The sequence below is a fragment of the Rana temporaria genome, chromosome 2 (genome assembly GCF_905171775.1).
Source record: "Rana temporaria chromosome 2, aRanTem1.1, whole genome shotgun sequence".
NCBI classification, from domain to species: Eukaryota; Metazoa; Chordata; class Amphibia; order Anura; family Ranidae; genus Rana; species Rana temporaria.
The window spans coordinates 28,432,108-28,453,393 of NC_053490.1; the positions used below are offsets into that span (position 1 = coordinate 28,432,108).

Below are 21,286 nucleotides of genomic sequence, written 5' to 3' on the forward strand. Positions count from 1 at the left end.
TGGCCATTTACTGCTGTTTTTTCCATACAGAGTGATATTTATACGGATGACCAGCATGCTAAACAAGCCACTTTTTATTTTCTTGTTATGTTCTTTTATTGCACACGTATTATTGTAAGCTGCATATATAATCATCAGAGATTCCTTGACACCTGGAGGTAAATTGTATGAGTTCCTCCATGAGTTGATTGATCTATAAGATCAGGGATCACTTTGGAAACAGTTCTGTAGCCAGTTCAGCAAGATGTTCTGCAGCAGCTGCACAGTGCTGTCACCAGAGCATCCCCAGTGCCAGGAGACAGCACTAAAATAGCTGTGAATCATCCCTTGGCTGATGATGAGAATAGTGTTAGTGTCACATCCCCTGCCAGGTTGTGCCCATGGAGAAGGGGGTCAGTAGTGTTGCAGTATAGCAGGCAGCCTGTAGCGCCTCCCTCTGTGGGCTGTGCTCTGTAATAATCTACAATTACAGCCCAGGCTGCCTCCAGTCTCTGCCAGCTCTGCTGCGATCAGCGTCTGCACTCCGGAGGATCCCAGGTACAGGGTAGGAGCCTCGCCTCTCATACCAATGCCATGCCATCTGCAGGGGTGAGCCTGGGCACCGCTGATCCTGGGCACACAATGGCTTTGTTCTTCTCTGTGCTGCCTGGAGAATCGTGCTGTTATGTCTGTGCTTTACTTTCCAGCCTGCCTCTCCTTCCTATACCTTCCCTGGGTGGTCGGCTGCCTCTCATGCCCTCCACAGGGGGTCACCATGGATTGCACTTTGTAATGGAACAATGCATTGCTTCCATTAGGTGACCGTTTGCTATAGAGGGCGCCCTCTTATGTTCAGGTTGGGGTAGTGCATCGGACACACGTGTGTCTGTAATGCTAGCCGGAGGGGTCTTGCTGGCCATAAGCAGAGCAATTGTCGGGTAATTGTCGGGCTCTCTGGACACATATTGTATTGTAAATGTCGGGCTCTCTGGACACATATTGCGATTGTTGGGCTCTCTAGACACATTTTGCGATTGTCGGGTTCTCTGGATACATATTGCGATTGTCGGGTTCTCTGGACACATATTGCCATTGTCGGGTTCTCTGGATACATATTGCGATTGTCGGGTTCTCTGGACACATATTGCGATTGTCGGGTTCTCTGGACACATATTGCGATTGTCGGGTAAAAACTGCCAGGCTCTCTGACACATATTGTAATTGTCGGGCTCTCTGGACAGATATTGTCATTGTCGGGTAATTGTCGGGTTCTCTGGACACATATTGCAATTGTCGGGTAATTGTCATTGTCAGGCTTACTGACACATATTGTAATTGTAGGGCTCTCCATGGACACATATTGCGATTGTCGGGTAATTGTCAGGCTCTCTGATACATATTGTAATTGTCACAGATATTGCGTTTGTCGGGCTCTTTGGACACATATTGCGATTGTCGGGTAATTGTCGGGCTCTCTGGACACATATTGCGATTGTTGGGTAATTGTCGAGCTCTCTGGACACATATTGCGATTGTGGAGCCCTCTGGACATATATTGCGATTGTCGGGTAATTGTCGCGCTCTCTGGACACATATTGCGATTGTGGGGCCCTCTGGACACATATTGCGATTGTCGGGCTCTCTGGACACATATTGCGATTGTTGGGTAATTGTCGGGCTCTCTGGACACATATTGCGATTGTGGGGCCCTCTGGACACATATTGCGATTGTTGGGCTCTCTGGACACATATTGCGATTGTTGGGTAATTGTCGGGCTCTCTGGACACATATTGTGATTGTGGGGCCCTCTGGACACATATTGCGATTGTCGGGTAAATGTCGGTCTCTCTGGACAGATAGTGCGTTTGTCGGGTGATTGTCGGGTTCTCTGGACACATATTGCGATTGTTGGGTAATTGTCGGTCTCTCTGGACACATATTGCGATTGTCGGGTAAATGTCGGTCTCTCTGGACACATATTGCGATTGTCGGGTAATTGTCGGGCTCTCTGGACACCGATTACGATTGTTGGGTAATTGTCGGGCTCTCTGGACACATATTGCGATTGTGGGGCCCTCTGGACACATATTGCGATTGTCGGGTAAATGTCGGTCTCTCTGGACAGATAGTGCGTTTGTCGGGTGATTGTCGGGCTCTCTGGACACATATTGGGATTGTCTGGTAATTGTCGGGCTCTCTGGACACATATTGCGATTGTCGGGTAAATTTCGGTCTCTCTGGACAGATATTGCGTTTGTCGGGTAATTGTCAGGCTCTCTGGACACATATTGTGATTGTCTGGTAATTGTCGGGCTCTCTGGACACATATTGCTATTGTCGGGTACATTTCGGTCTCTCTGGACAGATATTGCTATTGTCGGGTAAATGTCAGGCTCTCTGGACACATATTGTGATTGTTGGGTAATTGTGGGGCTCTCCCTGGACACATATTGCGATTGTTGGATAATTGTCTTGCTCTCTGGACACATACTGCGATTGTCGGGTAAATGTCGGTCTCTCTGGATAGATATTTCAATTGTCGGGTAAATGTCGGGCTCTCTGGACAGATATTGCGATTGTCGGGTAATTGTCGGGCTGTCTGGACACATATCGTGATTGTTGGGTAATTGTCACAGATATTGCGATTGTCGGGCTCTTTGGACACATATTGCGATTGTCGGGTAATTGTCGGGCTCTCTGGACACATATTGCGATTGTTGGGTAATTGTTGGGCTCTCTGGACACATATTGCGATTGTTGGGTAATTGTTGGGCTCTCTGGACACATATTGCGATTGTGGGGCCCTCTGGACACATAATGCGATTGTCGGGTAAATGTCGGTCTCTCTGGACAGATAGTGCATTTGTCGGGTGATTGTTGGGCTCTCTGGACACATATTGTGATTGTCTGGTAATTGTCGGGCTCTCTGGACACATATTGCGATTGTCGGGTAAATTTCGGTCTCTCTGGACAGATATTGCTATTGTCGGGTAAATGTCAGGCTCTCTGGACACATATTGTGATTGTTGGATAATTGTCTTGCTCTCTGGACACATATTGCGATTGTCGGGTAAATGTCGGGCTCTCTGGACACATATTGCGATTGTCGGGTAAATGTCGGGCTCTCTGGACAGATTTTGCGATTGTCCGGTAATTGTCGGGCTCTCTAGATACATAGTGTGATTGTCGGGTAATTGTCGGGCTCTCTAGACACATATTGTGATTGTCGGGAAATTGTCGGGCTCTCTGGGCACATGTGATTGTCGGGAAATTGTCGGGCTCTCTGGGCACATGTTGTGATTGTCGGGTAATTGACCGGCTCTCTTGACACATATTGTGATTGTCGGGTAATTGTCGGGCTCTCTAGACACATATTGTGATTGTCGGGAAATTGTCGGGCTCTCTGGGCACATGTGATTGTCGGGAAATTGTCGGGCTCTCTGGGCACATGTGATTGTCGGGTAATTGATGGGCTCTCTGGACACATATTGCGATTGTCGGATAATTGTCGGGCTCTCTGGACACATATTGCGATTGTCGGATAATTGTCGGGCTCTCTGGACACATATTGCAATTGTCGGATAATAGTCGTGCTCTCTGGGCACATATTGCAATTTTCCGCAAATTTCAGGCACTGTTGCAATTGTCGGGCAGTTTCAAACCCCATACACACTATTAGATTTTCTGCAGATTTTTGTCTTCAGATTTACCAAAACCATGTAGTGGAAGGGTCTGCTTGATTGCATACAAATTAAAACTCTTAGGCCCTGTACACACAGTCGGACAAAACCGATGAGAATGTTCCGACGGACCGTTTTCATCGGTTCACCTCTGAAGTGGCCGTACGGCCTGATATGTGTACACACCATCAGTTCAAAAACCGATCGGGTCAGAACGCGGTGACGTAAAACACACGACGTGCTGAAAAAAACGAAGTTCAATGCTTCCAAGCATGTGTCGACTTGATTCTGAGCATGCGCGGGTTTTGAACGATGCTTTTCTGTACTAACCATCGGTTTGGACCGATCGGGCATCGGTCCATCGGTTCGGTTTTCGAAGCATGTTTTAACATTTTGGACCAAAAGAAAACAGACCGATGGGCTATACACACGGTCGGTTTGGACCGAGGAAACTGAACCTCGGTCCATTCTCATCGGTTTTGTCCGACCGTGTGTACGGGGCCTTACAGGTTTGACCTCATATTAGATGATTTTAGTAAATCTGAAGATAAAAATCTGCAGAAAATCTAATAGTGTGTATGGGGTCTCAGACTCGTTGGACATGCACAGGGCAATTGTAGGGCAGTTTCTGTTTATTTGGCAATACAAAGACCAATTGTGTGACAATTCCAGCTAATATGGTCATAGAGAGGGCATTTGTTGGGCAATTTTAGGCACTTTGACCATACACTGGGCATTTTTCGCCACTTTGATCATACACTGAGAATTTGTTGGACAATTTTAGCCACTTTGACCACACATTGGGCAATTGTCAGGGAATTTCATACACAGACACAGGGCAATTTTTGCCACTTGGACCATACTCAATTGTCAGTCAATTTCAGCCACGTAGGCCACACATTGGGCATTTGTTGGACAGTTCCAGCCACTTTAGACATGCACAGGGGAATTGTCAGGCAAATTTAGATACTTTGGTCATACTTAGGGCAGATTGCAGGCAAGTTCAACCTCTTTGACTGCCAAACCCACACACCACACACACAGAGAACTTGACAGGCAATGTCAGCCACATTGGCCACACAGTGGGCAATTGTTGGGCTGTTTCAGAAACATTACACATACAAAGGAAAATTGTCGGGCAAATTTAGACACATTGGGCCAGATTCATAAAGAAGATACGGCGGCGTATCTCCTGATACGCCGTCGTATCTTCGAATCCGGCCGGTCGTATCTATGCGCCTGATTCATAGAATCAGGTTACACATAGATCTCCCTAAGATCCGACAGGTATAACTGTGTTACACCGTCGGATCTTAGGCTGCAATTCTAGGCCGGCCGCTAGGTGGCGATTCCATTGCGGTCGGTGTAGAATGTGCAAATGACTCGTTACGCCGGTTCACGAACGTCCGCTTTGCCCCTCGCTGTTAATTTACGTCGTTTCCGTAGTGATACGCGGCGTAAAGATAAACATGGCCCCTAGGTGGTCTAGCCAATGTTAAGTATGGCCGTCATTCCCGCGTCGAAATTTGAAATTTCACGTCGTTTGCGTAAGTCGTCTGTGAATGGCGCTGGACGCCATTTACGTTAACGCCAAAACCAATGACGTCCTTGCGACGTCATTTAGCGCAATGCACGTCGGGAAATTTTAGGGATGGCGCATGCGCAGTACGTTCGGCACGGGAACGCGCCTAATTTAAATGGTCCCCGCCCCATTTGAATTAGGCGGGCTTGCGCCGGACGGCTTTACGCTACGCCGCCACAAGTTTACAGGCAAGTGCTTTGTGAATCAGGCACTTGCGCTGAAAACTTGCGGTGGTGTAACGTAAAGGACATACGTTACGCCGCCGCAGATGTACATGAATCTGGCCCTTTGGCTACACGCAAGGCAATTGTCTGGTAATTTTAGTAACTTGTAATAAAGAAAAAAACAAAACAAGCTAATGCTTTATACACAGTGCCATTTCAGGTTTGTCTGAAACCATAGGTGGTGTGTTGCATTGATGCATTTGTAATTTTTAGCAGCTGTTTCAGCTGGCATCAAATGTACAAATTTAGGTATATATAAAGCATGAATATTTTTTTTCATTTGGATCATACAGACAATGGATGTATAGCCATTTGTCTTAGTATTGGATAAAATAGGGAAGGCGTTTAAACCCCTGCCAGGTTATTTTTTTGCTGTCTGCGTATCATTGGGGAAATTTCCCTTCACTTCCTGTCCTAGAGATACATCAATAAATTAAAGGAAATCTCCCAAAGTGAGCGGAATTCCTTTATTAAAGCCAAACTTTACCCAAAAGAGGAATTTCCATTTGTTTGCAACCCTCTCCTCTGCAGCATTTGGCACTTTTTTGGGAGAGAGGGGGGAGCGGGTACCTGATTCTGACAGGTACCTGCTCTCACTTCTGGTCAGATGCGTCGCAGTGACCTGAGCCAGAAGTTTGCACCCCCTCTTTCCCCCACAGCCTTTTGGGACACATAACAGGTCCCAGAAGACTTTGGAACCATTCACAAAGCGCATTACGACTCGACTGTGAATCGCATGCAGTTCGATTTAAGCCCCATTCATTTTGAATGGGCTGAAATCACACCGCACCAAAAGCAGTCCATGCACTACTTTTTGAAACGTGCAGCATCTGCATAGCAGGGTACTTTTGTACCCTGCGATCCGGTGCGGGCAAACTCAATGGTTTTGCGACATTAACTTGAACTGACCCCCGCAGCAGATTGCAAGGGCTTATCACATCTGAATGCGGCGCGGGAAGCCTCGTGGGGTTGCGGCTCTCCCGCACTGCATTACAGTGTGAATGGGCCCTTAATCAGAAGAGAGTAGCTTAATGTGACAACGCTTCTCCTCCATAGATACAGCGAGTAGGCGTTGTCACTTCAGGACAAATTGCATGTTACTGGCAGAGCCTGAAAAAGTAAACTAAAGCAGCCACCATAGCTAAGAACTGTGTATGCAGACCCTAACAATCAACGTATTTGGTTCCTATTGGTTTGGTAAATCTACCATTAAACTGATTTTGTTATATCTGTTAGACATGTGAGCCGCCAATAAATTAGTTTAGTTCCGTTTCGTATTAAACGAAAATTCGTATTTCGTAATTCGTGTCCGAAATTCAATTTGGATTAGTTTCGTACAAAATACGAATTTTCGTTAGATTCGTTAATTTTTCGTAACAATTACGAACATTCGTTATGATGAATTTAAAAAGCAAAAAATACCTTTCTCAATATGGCAGTCGTCGACTCATTATGCTCATTATGAGGGGCTCCCACCATCCATGTGCTTTGCTGACTTCCTCCTGGGGCTGTACCCCTACTGTGCTCATTATGAGGGGCTCCCACCATCCCTGTGCTGACTTCCTCCTGGGGCTGTACCCCTACTGTGCTCATTATGAGGGGCTCCCACCATCCCTGTGCTGTGCTGGCTTCCTCCTGGGGCTGTACCCCTACTGTGCTCATTATGAGGGGCTCCCACCATCCATGTGCTTTGCTGACTTCCTCCTGGGGCTGTACCCCTACTGTGCTCATTATGAGGGGCTCCCACCATCCCTGTGCTGTGCTGACTTCCTCCTGGGGCTGTACCCCTGCTGTGCTCATTATGAGGGGCTCCCACCATCCCTGTGCTGTGCTGGCTTCCTCCTGGGCTTGTACCCCTACTGTGCTCATTATGAGGGGCTCCCACCATCCCTGTGCTGTGCTCATTATGAGGGGCTCCCACCATCCCTGTGCTGTGCTGACTTCCTGGGTTTTTAACTTCATCATACCGAATAATCGTAATTATTATGACAATAATAAAACGATATTAACAAACATTCTTGTTTTGTCCAATTCTGAATCTCCCATCGACTACCAGTACCAGTTTGAGCAGTCTCCCACTCCTGAAACGAAATTTGTCAACGAAATTTCATATTTCGAATAAAATTCAAAAGAATAGAAATTCGTATTTCGAATGCTTCCGAATGTATGAATTTTCGGAAATTCGTACGTAACGAATCGCACGTGTCTAATATCTGTTCGATTAGCGCAAAAACAAAAAACAGCTGTTGATTCTGCCAGAAATCCTGTGTGCGCTCAGCTTAATGTTCTGAGATCTCAGTGTAGCCTCTGATGCATCCCCAGCAGTGTTATCAGCCCTCCCCATTATACATGGTATACACTCTGCTGTATACTATATACTGTACTCTGCTAGATGGTATGTGCTTTGCTCTTATATAACTGATATGATTCATATAATAGCAGATCGGTGTGCTGCTGTCTGCAAACCAAGATCATTCCAAAAGAAAAAAAATATATAATTGCACAGCCAGAAATATGCTGCCAAAGTATTCTGTACCTGAAAACCATTCCATATACTCTACTGCAGAGCTTTTTTTCTCAGAAAATAGGTGCAGGAACTCAACCACGACCCCGTTCAGATTTCACAAACAGTAGAAGGGTCTTAAAGGGGCATTAAATACCAGGATTGCATTACATACATAGTGCAGAGTTCAGGGGGTTAAACACAGAGTGCAGAGCTGTCACTTGTAAACACAGAAACCAGACTTCTGTGTTTACAAGTGATTGTGGTGAGCAGGCACCAAAGGGTCTGAGCCAGAGGTGGTGGAACTGAGTTCCCCCAAGTTCCCCCTAAAAAATAGCCCTGCTCTACTGTATACTCTGATGTATGTTATATACCCCCACTATTTTTGTTGTATACAATCTGTTGTATTGTATACTGTATATTATATTCTGTACTTTTCTTCATCGCATGCACACTGTTGTATGTTATATATACTCCACTTTTCTCCATTGTATACACTCTGCTGCATGTTGTTTACCCCACCCTGTCTGTTGTATACACTCTGCTGTATGTTTTGTTATTCATTGTACTGTATATGCTCTGTTGTATGTTATATACTCCACTTTTCTCCATTGTATATACTCTGTTGTACAGTATATTATATATTCCAGTCTTCTCCATTGTATACACTCTGCTATATGTTATATACTCCAGTGTTTTCTATTGTACTGTATATACTGTACTCTATTTTATATACGCCACTTTTTTCCATTGCATATACTCTGTTGTATATTATATACTCAAGTATTCTCCATTGTATACACTCTGCTATATGTTAGATACTCCACTGTTCTTCATTGTACTCCATTGTACTGTATATACCAGTGATGGGGAACCTTGTCACCCCAGATGTTTTGGAACTACATTTCCCATGATGCTCTACTACCCGGCAGAGTGCATGAGCATCATGGGAAATGTAGTTCCAAAACATCTGGAGTGCCAAGGTTCGCCATCACTGGTATATACTCTGACGTATGTTATATACTCCTCTTTTCTCCATGGTACAGTTGTGCTCATAAGTTTACATACCCTGGCAGAATTTATGATTTCTTGGCCATTTTTTAGAGAATATGAATGATAACACAAAAACTTTTCTGTCATTCATGGTTAGTGTTTGGCTGAAGCCATTTATTATCAATCAACTGTGTTTACTCTTTTTATATCATAATGGGAACAGAAATTACCCTGATCAAAAGTTTACATACCCTGGTGATTTTGGCCTGATAACATGCACACAAGTTGACACAAAGAGGGTTGAATGGCTATTAACCACTTGATCACTGGGCACGTAAACCCCCTTAATAACCAGACCAATTTTCAGCTTTCGGTGCTCTCACAATTTGAATGACAATTACTCAGTCATACAACACTGTACCCAAATGAAATTTTCGTCCTTTTTTTCACACAAATAGAGCTTTCTTTTGGTGGTATTTAATCACTGTTGGGTTTTTTATTTTTTGCGCTATAACAGAAAAAAGACTGAAAATTCTGTAGAAAAAATTTATTTTTCTTTGTTTCTGTTATAAAATTTAGCAAATGTAGTATTTTAGATGAAGTTACGCCGAGTAAATAGATACCCAACATGTCACCCTTCAAAATTGCACACGCTCGTGGAATGGCGCCAAACTTTGCTACTTAAAAATCCCCATAGGCGACGTTGCAGTGTTTTGTGGGGTATTGCAGAGTATTGTAGAATATTGTGGGGTATTGCAGAGTATTGTGGGGTATTGCAGAGTAGTGTGCGGTATTGCAGAGTATTGTGGGGTATTGGTATTGTGTATTGCACAGTATGGGGCAGGGATGGCTGTGCAGGGATGGATGGCTGGCTGGATCTGTGACTGCATGTGTCACAGATTCAGCCCACAGCACTCGTGCTGCATCCGCTCTCTCCCCCCCCTCTTCTCTCACACTGTACCGTTCGGTACAGGGAGGGGAGGGAGGAACCGGCGTCATCACATGACGCCGGTTTGTTTACAAGTGATCGCTCCGTCATTGGACGGAGCGATCACGTGGTAAACCGCCGCTATCAGCGGCGATTTACCGTGATCCGTGAGGACCCGGCAGTCACGGACATTCCCGTGTGCGCGCCCCTGAGGGCGCACGGGAGCGCGACTCTGGGAGGACGTCCATGGACGTCCTCCCAGAGTTAAGCAACCGCCTTGTAGACGTATATCGTCTATAGGGCGGTTGTTAACTGGTTAAAGGTAACCATCCTCACCTGTGATCTGTTTGCTTGTAATTATGCCCCGTACACACGATCACTTTTCCTGTTGGAAAAAGTCTGATGAGAGCTTATGGTTTGCTCCATCAAATTTTTTCCAACAGGAAAACCAATCGTGTGTACAGGGCATAATTACAAGCAAACAGATAAACGGAAAAACTGCTGGAAAAAGATAGAGAGCAGGATCTATTTTTTTCCGACACATGCTCAGAAACAAATCGACACATGCTCAGAAGCATAGAACTTCATTTTCTAGGCTCGTCGTAGTCATTTACGCCACCGTGTTCTTGGCAGTCAAAAGTTCACCGAACTTTTGTGTGACCGTGTGTATGCAAGGCAGGCTTGAGCGGAATTTCGTCTTAATGTGTGTCTATGAAAGGTCAATGAGTTTCTGGACTCCTGACAGACCCTTGCATCTTTCATCCAGTGCTGCACTGATGTTTCTGGATTCTGAGTCATGAGGAAAGCAAAAGAATTGTCAAAGGATCTGCTGGAAAAGGTAGTTAAACTGTATAAAACAGGAAAGGGATATAAAAAGATATCCAAGAAATTGAGAATGCCAATTAGCAGTGTTTAAACTCTAATCAAGAAGTGGAAAATGAGGGGTTCTGTTTAAACCAAACCACGGTCAGGTAGACCAACTAAAATTTCAGCCACAACTGCAAGGAAAATTGTTCGGGATGCAAAGAAATACCCACAAATAACTTCAGGTGAGATACAGGACTCTGAAAACATGTGGTGTGGCTGTTTCAAGATGCACAATAAGGAGGTACTTGAAGAAAGATGGGCTGCATGGTCACCAGAAGAAAGTCATTACTACGCAAATGCCACAAAGTATCCCACTTACAATACACCAAACAGCACAGAGACAAGCCTCAAACCTTCTGCCACAAAGTCATTTGGAGTGATGAGACCAAAATTTAGCTTTTTGGCCACAACCATAAACACTTCATTTGGAGAGGAGTCAACAAGGTCTATGATGGAAGGTACACCATCCCTACTGTGAAACACGGAGGTGGATCGCTGATGTTTTGGGAATGTGTGAACTACAAAGGCACAGGAAATTTGGTCAAAATTGATGGCAAGATAAATGCAGTATGTCATCAAAAAGTACTGGAGGAACATTTGCATTCATCATCCAGGAACATTGGACATTCCAACATGACAATGATCCAAAACACAAGGCCAAGTCCACCTGTCATTGGCTACAGCAGAACAAAAGTGAAGGTTCTGGAGTGGCCATCTCAGTCTCCTGACCTCAATATCATTGAGCCATGTTGGGGACATCTCAAACGTGCCGTTCATGCAAGACAGACCAAGAATTTACAGGAACTGGAGGCTTTTTCTTAAGAGGAATGGGCAGCTTTACCATCTGAGGAGATAAAGAGCCTCATTCACAAATTCCACCAAAGACTTCAAGCCTTCATTGATGGTAAAGGGGACAATACACGGTATTAAAAACTGGGGTATGTAAACTTTTGTTCAGGGTAATTTGGATAGTTTCTGTTGTCATTATGGTTTACCCACTTATCTACCAGCCGCCGTCAATTGACGGTGGCATAGTAGCTCAGTTGTTCTGACAGGACGTCATATGACGTCCTTGTCTTTTAAAGCCGATAGGGGGAGCGCGCTCCCGCCGCGTTACTGGGAACACGATGCACGTAAACACAGAGATACACGTCCTGTCAGGGAGAGGAGACCTATGCTGTGTCCCTTGTACATAGGGACACAGATCGGTCACCTTCCCAGTCAGTCCCCTTCCCCCACAGTTACAATCACTCACTAGGCTACACATTTAACCCCTTCCTCGCCCCCTAGTGTTAACCCCTTCCATGCCAGTCACATTTATACAGTAATCAGTGCATATGTATAGCACTGTTCACTGTATAAATGTGAATGGTCCCAAAAATGTGTCCGATGAGTCCGCCATAATGTCGCAGTCCCAATAAAAAAAACGCAGATCGCCGCCATTACTAGTAAAAAAATTTCTTTTTTAAAAAAATCATAATTATGTCCCCTATTTTGTAGGCGCTATAATTTTTGCGCAAACCAGTCACTATACGTTTATTGCGATATTTTTTTTTTTTTACCAAAAATATGTATAAGAATACATATCTGCCTAAACTGAGATTTTTTTTTTTTTTTTTTTAACTACTTAAGGACCGGACCAATATGCTGCTAAATGACCCAAGGGGTGTTTGAAATTCGGCACTGCGTCACTTTAACAGACAATTGCGCGGTCGTACGACATGGCTCCCAAACAAAATTGCAATAATCGTTTATCGGTTGGTTTGCGCAAAATTTATAGCGTTTACAAAATAGGGGATAGTTTTATTGCATTTTTTTTTCTTTTTTTTTTTTTACTACTAATGGCGGCGATCAGCGTTTTTTTTTCGTGACTACGACATTATGGCGGACACTTCGGACAATTTTGACACATTTTTGGGACTATTGTCATTTTCACAGCAAAAAATGCATTTAAATTGCATTGTTTATTGTGAAAATGACAGTTGCAGTTTGGGAGTTAACCACAGGTGGTGCTGTAGGATTTAGTGTTCACCTACTGTGTGTTTACAACTGTAGGGGGTGTGGCTGTAGGACTGACGTCATCGATCGAGTCTCCCTATAAAAAGGATCACTCGATCGATGCAGCCGCCACAGTGAAGCACGGGGAAGCCGTGTTTACATGCGGCTCTCCCCGTTCTTCAGCTCCGGGGAGCGATCGCGACGAAGCGGCTATAAACGAATAGCCGCGCCGTCGTCCCGGATCGCTCCCCGAGGGAATCCGACCGCCGCATGTAGCGGGGGGGGGGGGTCCCGATCGGACCCCCGACCCGCGGAAAGGCAGGGACGTACAGGTACGCCAATGTGCCTGTACGTGCCATTCTGCCGACGTAAATGTACATGCGGCGGTCAGGAAGCGGTTAAATGGGATATTTATTATAGCAAAAAGTAAAAAATATTGTTTTTTTTTCAAAATTTACGCATTTTTTTGTTTATAGCACAAAAAATAAAAACCGCACAGGCGATCAAATACCACCAAAAGAAAGCTCTATTTATGGGGGAAAAAGGGACGTCAATTTTGTTTGGGAGCCATGTCGCATGACCGTGCAATTATCAGTTAAAGCGACGCAGTGCCAGAAGCTGAAATTTTGCCTGGGCAAGAAGGGGGTATGTATATGTGCACAGTAAGCAAGTGGTTAAAAAAGAGTAAACGCAGTTGATTGATAATAAATGGCTTCAGCCAAACACTAACCACGAGTGAATGAAATGTTTTTGTGTTATTCATATTCTCTGAAAAATGGCCAAGAAATCATAAATCCTGCCAGGGTATGTAAACTTATGAGCACAACTGTATATACTGTTGTTGTATATAGTCTGCTGCATGTTATTTATTGCACTCTTCTCCAGTATACTCTGCTGTATGTTATATAACCAATTGTTGTCTGTTACATATGATCTGCTGTATGTTATATACCATCTTTACCATTGTAATTACTCTTTTTTGTGTACAGTAAAACCTTGGTTTGCGAGCATAATTAGTTCCAGAAACATGCTTGTAATCCAAAGCACTTGTATATCAAAGCAATTTTTTTTACAGGTTATAAAAGAGAAGAGAGGCACCCCTAAGACCTCGTACACACGATAGGTTAAACAGAGGACAGCGGTCTGATGGACCGTTTTCATCGGTCAAAACCGATCGAGTGTGGGCCCCATAGGTTATTTAACCATCGGTTAAAAAAAAGCCAACTTGCTTTAAATTTAACCGATGGATTCCTAACCGATAGGTCAAAACCGATCACGGGTACCACTTAGATCCAGAGGACCACCAGACAGGCCCACTCTCACCGGTCTAGCAGCTGGTGCGAAGCACGACAAAGTCTCTGCCACAGACCCGACAAGTGTCGTCAGGCCGTCCCACGATCTTCTGCCACAAGATCATGTAACCGACTGCACACTCGATATAGTTCCAACAAAAGTTACACGACTCACGGTGCCAAGAATATTTCAGCCAGACTGGCAGCACAGTGAGGTAAATCCGCCAGGGTACGTCCATCAATTGAATCCCACTGGTTCAGCTTCCTTCCTTAGATAAGGTAGCGAAGGACCATCCCTGGATCAGTAGGCCCCAGAAACTCCTGGGCCTACTCCAGGGCTCGACAAATCCCGGTCGCCATGGCGACTAGAAATAGGGTCCTGGCGACTTGGCTTGGAAGGGCTTGACTTTTTGTGAGCTGGCGCCATCTGGTGGTGAGCTGTTGGTATTACAAGTTATTACCACCAGATGTGTAAGCTGGAGCCATCTGGTGGTGGCCGTTGGTATTACAAGTTAAGCATTACAAGTTAAACAGCAATTCTAATGTAATTTTTCACTATTTTCACTGCCATCTTCTTCCCTCTAATTAGAACCCCCAAACATTATATATATTTTTTATCCTAACACCCTAGAGAATAAAATGGCGATCGTTGCAATACTTTCTGTCACGCCGTATTTGCGCAGCGGTCTTACAAGCACACTTTTTTGGGAAAAAATTACACTTTTTTTAATTAAAAAATAAGACAACAGTAAAGTTATCCCCATTTTTTTTTAATACTATGAAAGATAATGTTACGCCGAGTAAATTGATACCCATCATGTCACGCTTCAAAATTACGTCCGCTCGTGGAATGGCAACAAACTTTTACCCTTTAAAATCTCCATAGGCGACGTTTAAAAAATTCTACAGGTTGCATGTTTTGAGTTACAGAGGAGGTCTAGGGCTAGAATTATTGCTCTCGCTCTACCAATCACGGCGATACCTCACATGTGTGGTTTGAACACCGTTTACATATGCGGGCACTGCTCACGTATGTGTTCGCTTCTGCGCGCAAGATCGTCGGGACGGGGCGCGTTTTCTGGCTCCTAACATTTTTAGCTGGCTCCTAGATTCCAAGAAAATTTGTCAACCCCTGGCCTACTCTCAGTTGCTAGGCCTCGGGGGCCAGCCGGCCCCGAGGCTATGAGACAGTTCAACATCCCTGAGGCCAGGAGGGCCATCAGGTCGGGATCGGAAGACGAACCCTGCCAAACGGCATCTGTCCCTTAAGTACCCATTCCCAGCATGCACAGTGGGTTGACCACGCCCCCTGAGACCCTTCTGAGAGAGAGATACCCAATACATCCAGCCTGTTGCCTTTCCAACCGTGACCTGCGGTGACAGCGACACCCACCGTCAGGGGGAAACCTGTGCAACCCAGCCGAACTGAACAGAACCAACAATTTAGAATAATCATTCTGAGCCAAACTACTGCTCAACTATAATTTAACACATAGCGCCCCCTCAATGGTAACAGGGCGCTACACAAGTTACTCTCAAACCAAGGTTTTACTGTAATATACTCTACTCTTTCTATTGTATACACTCTAATGAATATTGTATATTCCATTCTTCTCTGTTGTATACACTCTGTTGTACGTTATATTACTTTACTCTCGTCCATTCTATACCCTCTGCTGTAATATACTCTTCTCATCTCCACGGTGTACTCTCTGCTGTATGTTATGCTGTTTACCCATCTCCATGGTATATACACTCTGCTGTATGTATATACTCTGTTAGTTGGTATATGCTTTGCTGTTATATAACTGATATGATTCATATAATAATGTAGTAGATCGCTTTGCTACTGCTGTCTGCAAACCAAGATCATTCCAAAATGAAAAATATACTGTTTGATTGCACAGCAAAAAATACGCTGCCCCAGTGGCCTAGCGTGGGGGGTGCGAGGGGGGCCACCGCCCTGGGCGCAAAATTTGGAGGGGCGCTGTCACGAGTGTGAAGAGGAGGGTGCGCCAACAACAGGTGGGACATAGGAACATATGCATGATGTCACCACTCCAGGCTTTACCAGTCATTATCAAGCACGCTCTCCTCTTCCCTACAGCCACCGCTGTCTCACATGGTGGATCATGTGACCAGACTGGATATAGCTGAAAATAGGTAAATCCATGGGTCAGAGGGGGGCCCAAATTACTTGTCTCGCCCCAGGCGCTGACAACACACGCTACGCCACTGCGCTGCCCCAGTATGCGGTTGCTGAGGCTGTACCTGAATACCATCACACCACACTCAGATTTAAGTCATCCACCAAACCTGTCATTTGAAGGGTTTGTGTATGTAAAATCCAGCAGGCTGGCTGTACCTAAGTTGATCGGTACAACCAACCTGCCCATACCTGGTTTAAACCAGCCGAGATTTGAACGTCTATGGCTGGATTTAGGCAAATTTATTGAAAAATTTGCTGAACTTGGGCTAAATTTAATTCCAGGTAATTCACTTAAAGTGGATGTAAACCCTCCATACACCCAGTGAAGTGAACAACCTCAGATGATACACAGGGGTGAATACTTGTGTATCTGCTGTCTTCACATTTATATACTGTTTAGAAAGTTCAGAGATTTTCTCTTCCTGGTTAACCACTTCCCGCCCGGTCAATAGTATATTGACGTCCAAGAAATGGTTCTGAAATCCTGACTGGACGTCTATTGACGTCCTGCAGGATAACAGCCGCAGCGCGCCCGTGGGTCTGACACTTTGCACCTCCGATCTTGGTAAAGAGCCTCCGGCGGAGGCTCTTTACCACGTGATCAGCCGTGTCCAATCATGGCTGATCACGATGTAAACAGGAAGAGCCGTTGATCGGCTCTTCCTCACTCGCGTCTGACAGATGCGAGTAGATGAGAGCCGATCGGCGGCTCTCCTGACAGGGGGGGTTCGCGCTGATTGTTTATCAGCGCAGCCCCCCCCTCGGATGCCCACACTGGACCACCAGGGAAGCCACCATGGCCCCATAAAAACAATAAAAAGAAACTTAAAAAGAAAAATAATAAAAAAAAAGAGCACAATAAATGCCAATCAGTGCCCACAAATGGGCACTGACTGGCAACATGGGCACTGACTGGAGTGATGCCCAGCAATGCCATCAGTGCCCCCCCTCAGTGTCCATTTATGCCCAGTGCCCACCAATAGTGCCCATCTGTGCCACCCATAAGTACCCATCAGTGCCACCCATAAGTGCCCATCAGTGCCACCTATGAGTGCCCATCAGTGCCGCTATAAGTGCCCAGTGCCACCTATGAGTGCCTATCAGTGCCGCCTATGAGTGCCCATTAGTGTCGCATACCAGCGCCGCCTATCAGTGCCACCTCATCGGTGCCCATCAGTGCTACCTCATCGGTGCCCATCAGTGCCACCTCATCGGTGCCCATCAGTGCTGCCATATCAGTGCCCATAATTGAAAAAGGAAACTTACTTATTTACAAAGAAATTAACATAAAACAATAAAAACTTTTTTTTTTTTTTTCCCAGTCTTTTTTTAGTTGTTGCGCAAAAAATAAAAATCGCAGAGGTGATCTAAAAATCGCAGAGGTGATCAAATACCAACAAAAGAAAGCTCTATTTGTGGGAACACAATGATACAAAATTTGTTTGGGTACAGTGTAGCATGACCGCGCAATTGTCATTCAAAGTGCGACAGTGCTGAAATCTGAAAATTGGCTTGGGCAGGAAGGTGCGTAAGTGCCTGGTATGGAAGTGGTTAACACACAGAGAGTGATGTCTGGGCCAAGATAGCTAACATTGCTGATTGGAGGAAAGGCACACAACCCCTCTCATCATAGGCAGAGAGTCTCAGAGGTGATTTGTAACAGGGCCAGCTCCCTGCTAATCTATTTTAGCAATCACCCCTGACAGAAATTTCAGACTTCTTTTATCTGACGTGTCTGAGAATTTGTCAGGAGTCATCAGGCTGATAGCAGAGAAACAGGTCAGGAGAGAGCTATGGGACTTGGTTCTTTGAAGAGAGATACTGCAGATATATGTACCCAGCTCAAATTTCATGAATTGGGTTTACGTCCATGGCCTGGTCATTAAGGGGGTAAATCCTTCCGAGGCTGAAGTGGTTAACACTTCAGCCTCGGAAGGATTTACCCCCTTAATGACCAGGCCATTTTTTGCGATACGGCACTGCGTTACTTTAACTGACAATTGCGCGGTCGTGCGAAGCTGTACCCAAACACAATTCATGCCTTTTTTTCCCCACAAATAGAGCTTTCTTTTGGTGGTACAACCTCTGCGGTTTTTATTTTTTTGCGCTATAAACAAAAAAAGCCGACAATTTAACAAAAAAAATATACAGGGAGTGCAGAATTATTAGGCAAGTTGTATTTTTGAGGATTAATTTTATTATTGAACAACAACCATGTTCTCAATGAACCCAAAAAACTCATTAATATCAAAGCTGAATATTTTTGGAAGTAGTTTTTAGTTTGTTTTTAGTTTTAGCTATTTTAGGGGGATATCTGTGTGTGCAGGTGACTATTACTGTGCATAATTATTAGGCAACTTAACAAAAAAAATATATATACCCATTTCAATTATTTATTTTTACCAGTGAAACCAATATAACATCTCAACATTCACAAATATACATTTCTGACATTCAAAAACAAAACAAAAACAAATCAGTGACCAATATAGCCACCTTTCTTTGCAAGGACACTCAAAAGCCTGCCATCCATGGATTCTGTCAGTGTTTTGATCTGTTCACCATCAACATTGCGTGCAGCAGCAACCACAGCCTCCCAGACACTGTTCAGAGAGGTGTACTGTTTTCCCTCCTTGTAAATCTCACATTTGATGATGGACCACAGGTTCTCAATGGGGTTCAGATCAGGTGAACAAGGAGGCCATGTCATTAGTTTTTCTTCTTTTATACCCTTTCTTGCCAGCCACCCTGTGGAGTACTTGGACGCGTGTGATGGAGCATTGTCCTGCATGAAAATCATGTTTTTCTTGAAGGATGCAGACTTCTTCCTGTACCACTGCTTGAAGAAGGTGTCTTCCAGAAACTGGCAGTAGGACTGGGAGTTGAGCTTGACTCCATCCTCAACCCGAAAAGGCCCCACAAGCTCATCTTTGATGATACCAGCCCAAACCAGTACTCCACCTCCACCTTGCTGGCGTCTGAGTCGGACTGGAGCTCTCTGCCCTTTACCAATCCAGCCACGGGCCCATCCATCTGGCCCATTAAGACTCACTCTCATTTCATCAGTCCATAAAACCTTAGAAAAATCAGTCTTGAGATATTTGTAGGCCCAGTCTTGACGTTTCAGCTTGTGTGTCTTGTTCAGTGGTGGTCGTCTTTCAGCCTTTCTTACCTTGGCCATGTCTCTGAGTATTGCACACCTTGTGCTTTTGGGCACTCCAGTGATGTTGCAGCTCTGAAATATGGCCAAACTGGTGGCAAGTGGCATCTTGGCAGCTGCACGCTTGACTTTTCTCAGTTCATGGGCAGTTATTTTGCGCCTTGGTTTTTCCACACGCTTCTTGCGGCACCCTGTTGACTATTTTGAATGAAACGCTTGATTGTTCGATGATCACGCTTCAGAAGCTTTGCAATTTTAAGAGTGCTGCATCCCTCTGCAAGATATCTCACTATTTTTGACTTTTCTGAGCCTGTCAAGTCCTTTTGACCCATTTTGCCAAAGGAAAGGAAGTTGACTAATAATTATGCACACCTGATATAGGGTGTTGATGTCATTAGACCACACACCTTCTCATTACAGAGATGCACATCACCTAATATGCTTAATTGGTAGTAGGCTTTCGAGCCAATACAGCTTGGAGTAAGACAACATGCATAAAGAGGATGATGTGGTCAAAATACTCATTTGCCTAATAATTCTGCACTCCCTGTATATATTTTTTACTTTCTGCTATAATACATATCCCAAAAAATATATAAAAAAACTAATTTATTCATCAGTTACATTATTCAGTTATATTAATCAATATGTATTCTGCTACATATTTTTGGTAAAAAAGAATCGCAATAAGCGTATATTGATCGGTTTGCGCAAAAGGTATATTGTCTACAAAATAGAGGATAGATTTATGGCATATTTTTTTTTTTTTTTACTAGTAATGGTGGTGATCATTGATTTTTAGCGGGACTGCTACATTGCGGTGGACAGATCGGACACCTAACATTTTTTACACTTTCTTGAGAACCAGTGACATTATTACAGCTAAAAATATGTACTGACATTGTACTAATGACACTGTCAGGGAAGGGGTTAACATCAGGATTTCTAACTGTATGGGGGACTCTGAGTGGGGAAGCACACAGATCCGTCTTCCAGTGTCATCCCCTGACAGAACAGAGATCTGCCTTGTTTACTTCGGCAGATCCCCGTTCTGTCTGAGGGGAACGATCGCAGGCGGCCGGCAGACACCGAGTCTGCCAGAACCGCTGATTGGCTCCTGTACCAGTATGGAAATTTGCGCAGCCGAGCCACCTTGCCACAGTACATCTGCATCGGGTGGTCGGCACGTGGTTTATCCACTTAAGCCCCGGACCAAAATGTAGCTAAATGCCCAGACCAGGTTTTGTGATTCGGCACTGCGTCGCTTTAACAGACAATTGCGCGGTCGTGCGAAGTGGCTCCCAAACAAAATTGACGTCCTTTTTTTCCCACAAATAGAGCTTTCTTTTGGTGGTATTTGATCACCTCTGCGTTTTTTATTTTTTGCGCTATAAACAAAAATAGAGCGACAATTTTGAAAAAAATTCAATATTTTTCACTTTTTTCTATAATAAATATCCCCCAAAAAATATGTAAAAAAACGTTTTTTTCCCTCAGTTTAGGCCGATACGTATTCTTCTACATATTTTTGGTAAACAAAAATCGCAATAAGCGTTCATCGGTTGGTTTGCGCAAAATTTATAGCGTTTACAAAATAGGGGATACTTTTATTGCATTTTTATAATTTTTTTTTTTTTTACTACTAATGGCGGCGATCAGCGATTTTTTTCGTGACTGCAACATTATGGCGGACACTTCGGACAATTTTGACACATTTTTGGGACCATTGTCATTTTCACAGCAAAAAATGCATTTAAATTGCATTGTTTATAGTGAAAATGACAGTTGCAGTTTGGGAGTTAACCACAGGGGGCGCTGAAGGAGTTATGTTTCACCTAGTGTGTGTTTACAACTGTAGGGGGGTGTGGCT

At 44.4% G+C, this 21,286-nt stretch overlaps 1 protein-coding gene across 3 annotated transcripts in view; it reads left to right on the top strand.

Moving 5' to 3' along the window:
• Positions 1-442: 442 nt before the first annotated feature.
• The window catches only part of GDPD4 (glycerophosphodiester phosphodiesterase domain containing 4), a 151,091-nt gene continuing 130,247 nt past the window's right edge, over positions 443-21,286 (top strand). For 2 of the 3 annotated variants that reach the window (XM_040339982.1, XM_040339984.1), the window contains exon 1: positions 445-544. The gene's annotated coding sequence lies outside the window, so the exon portion shown is untranslated. Of the gene's footprint in view, positions 545-21,286 lie in introns of all 3 variants that reach the window. The other variant, XM_040339983.1, reaches the window with a different exon arrangement.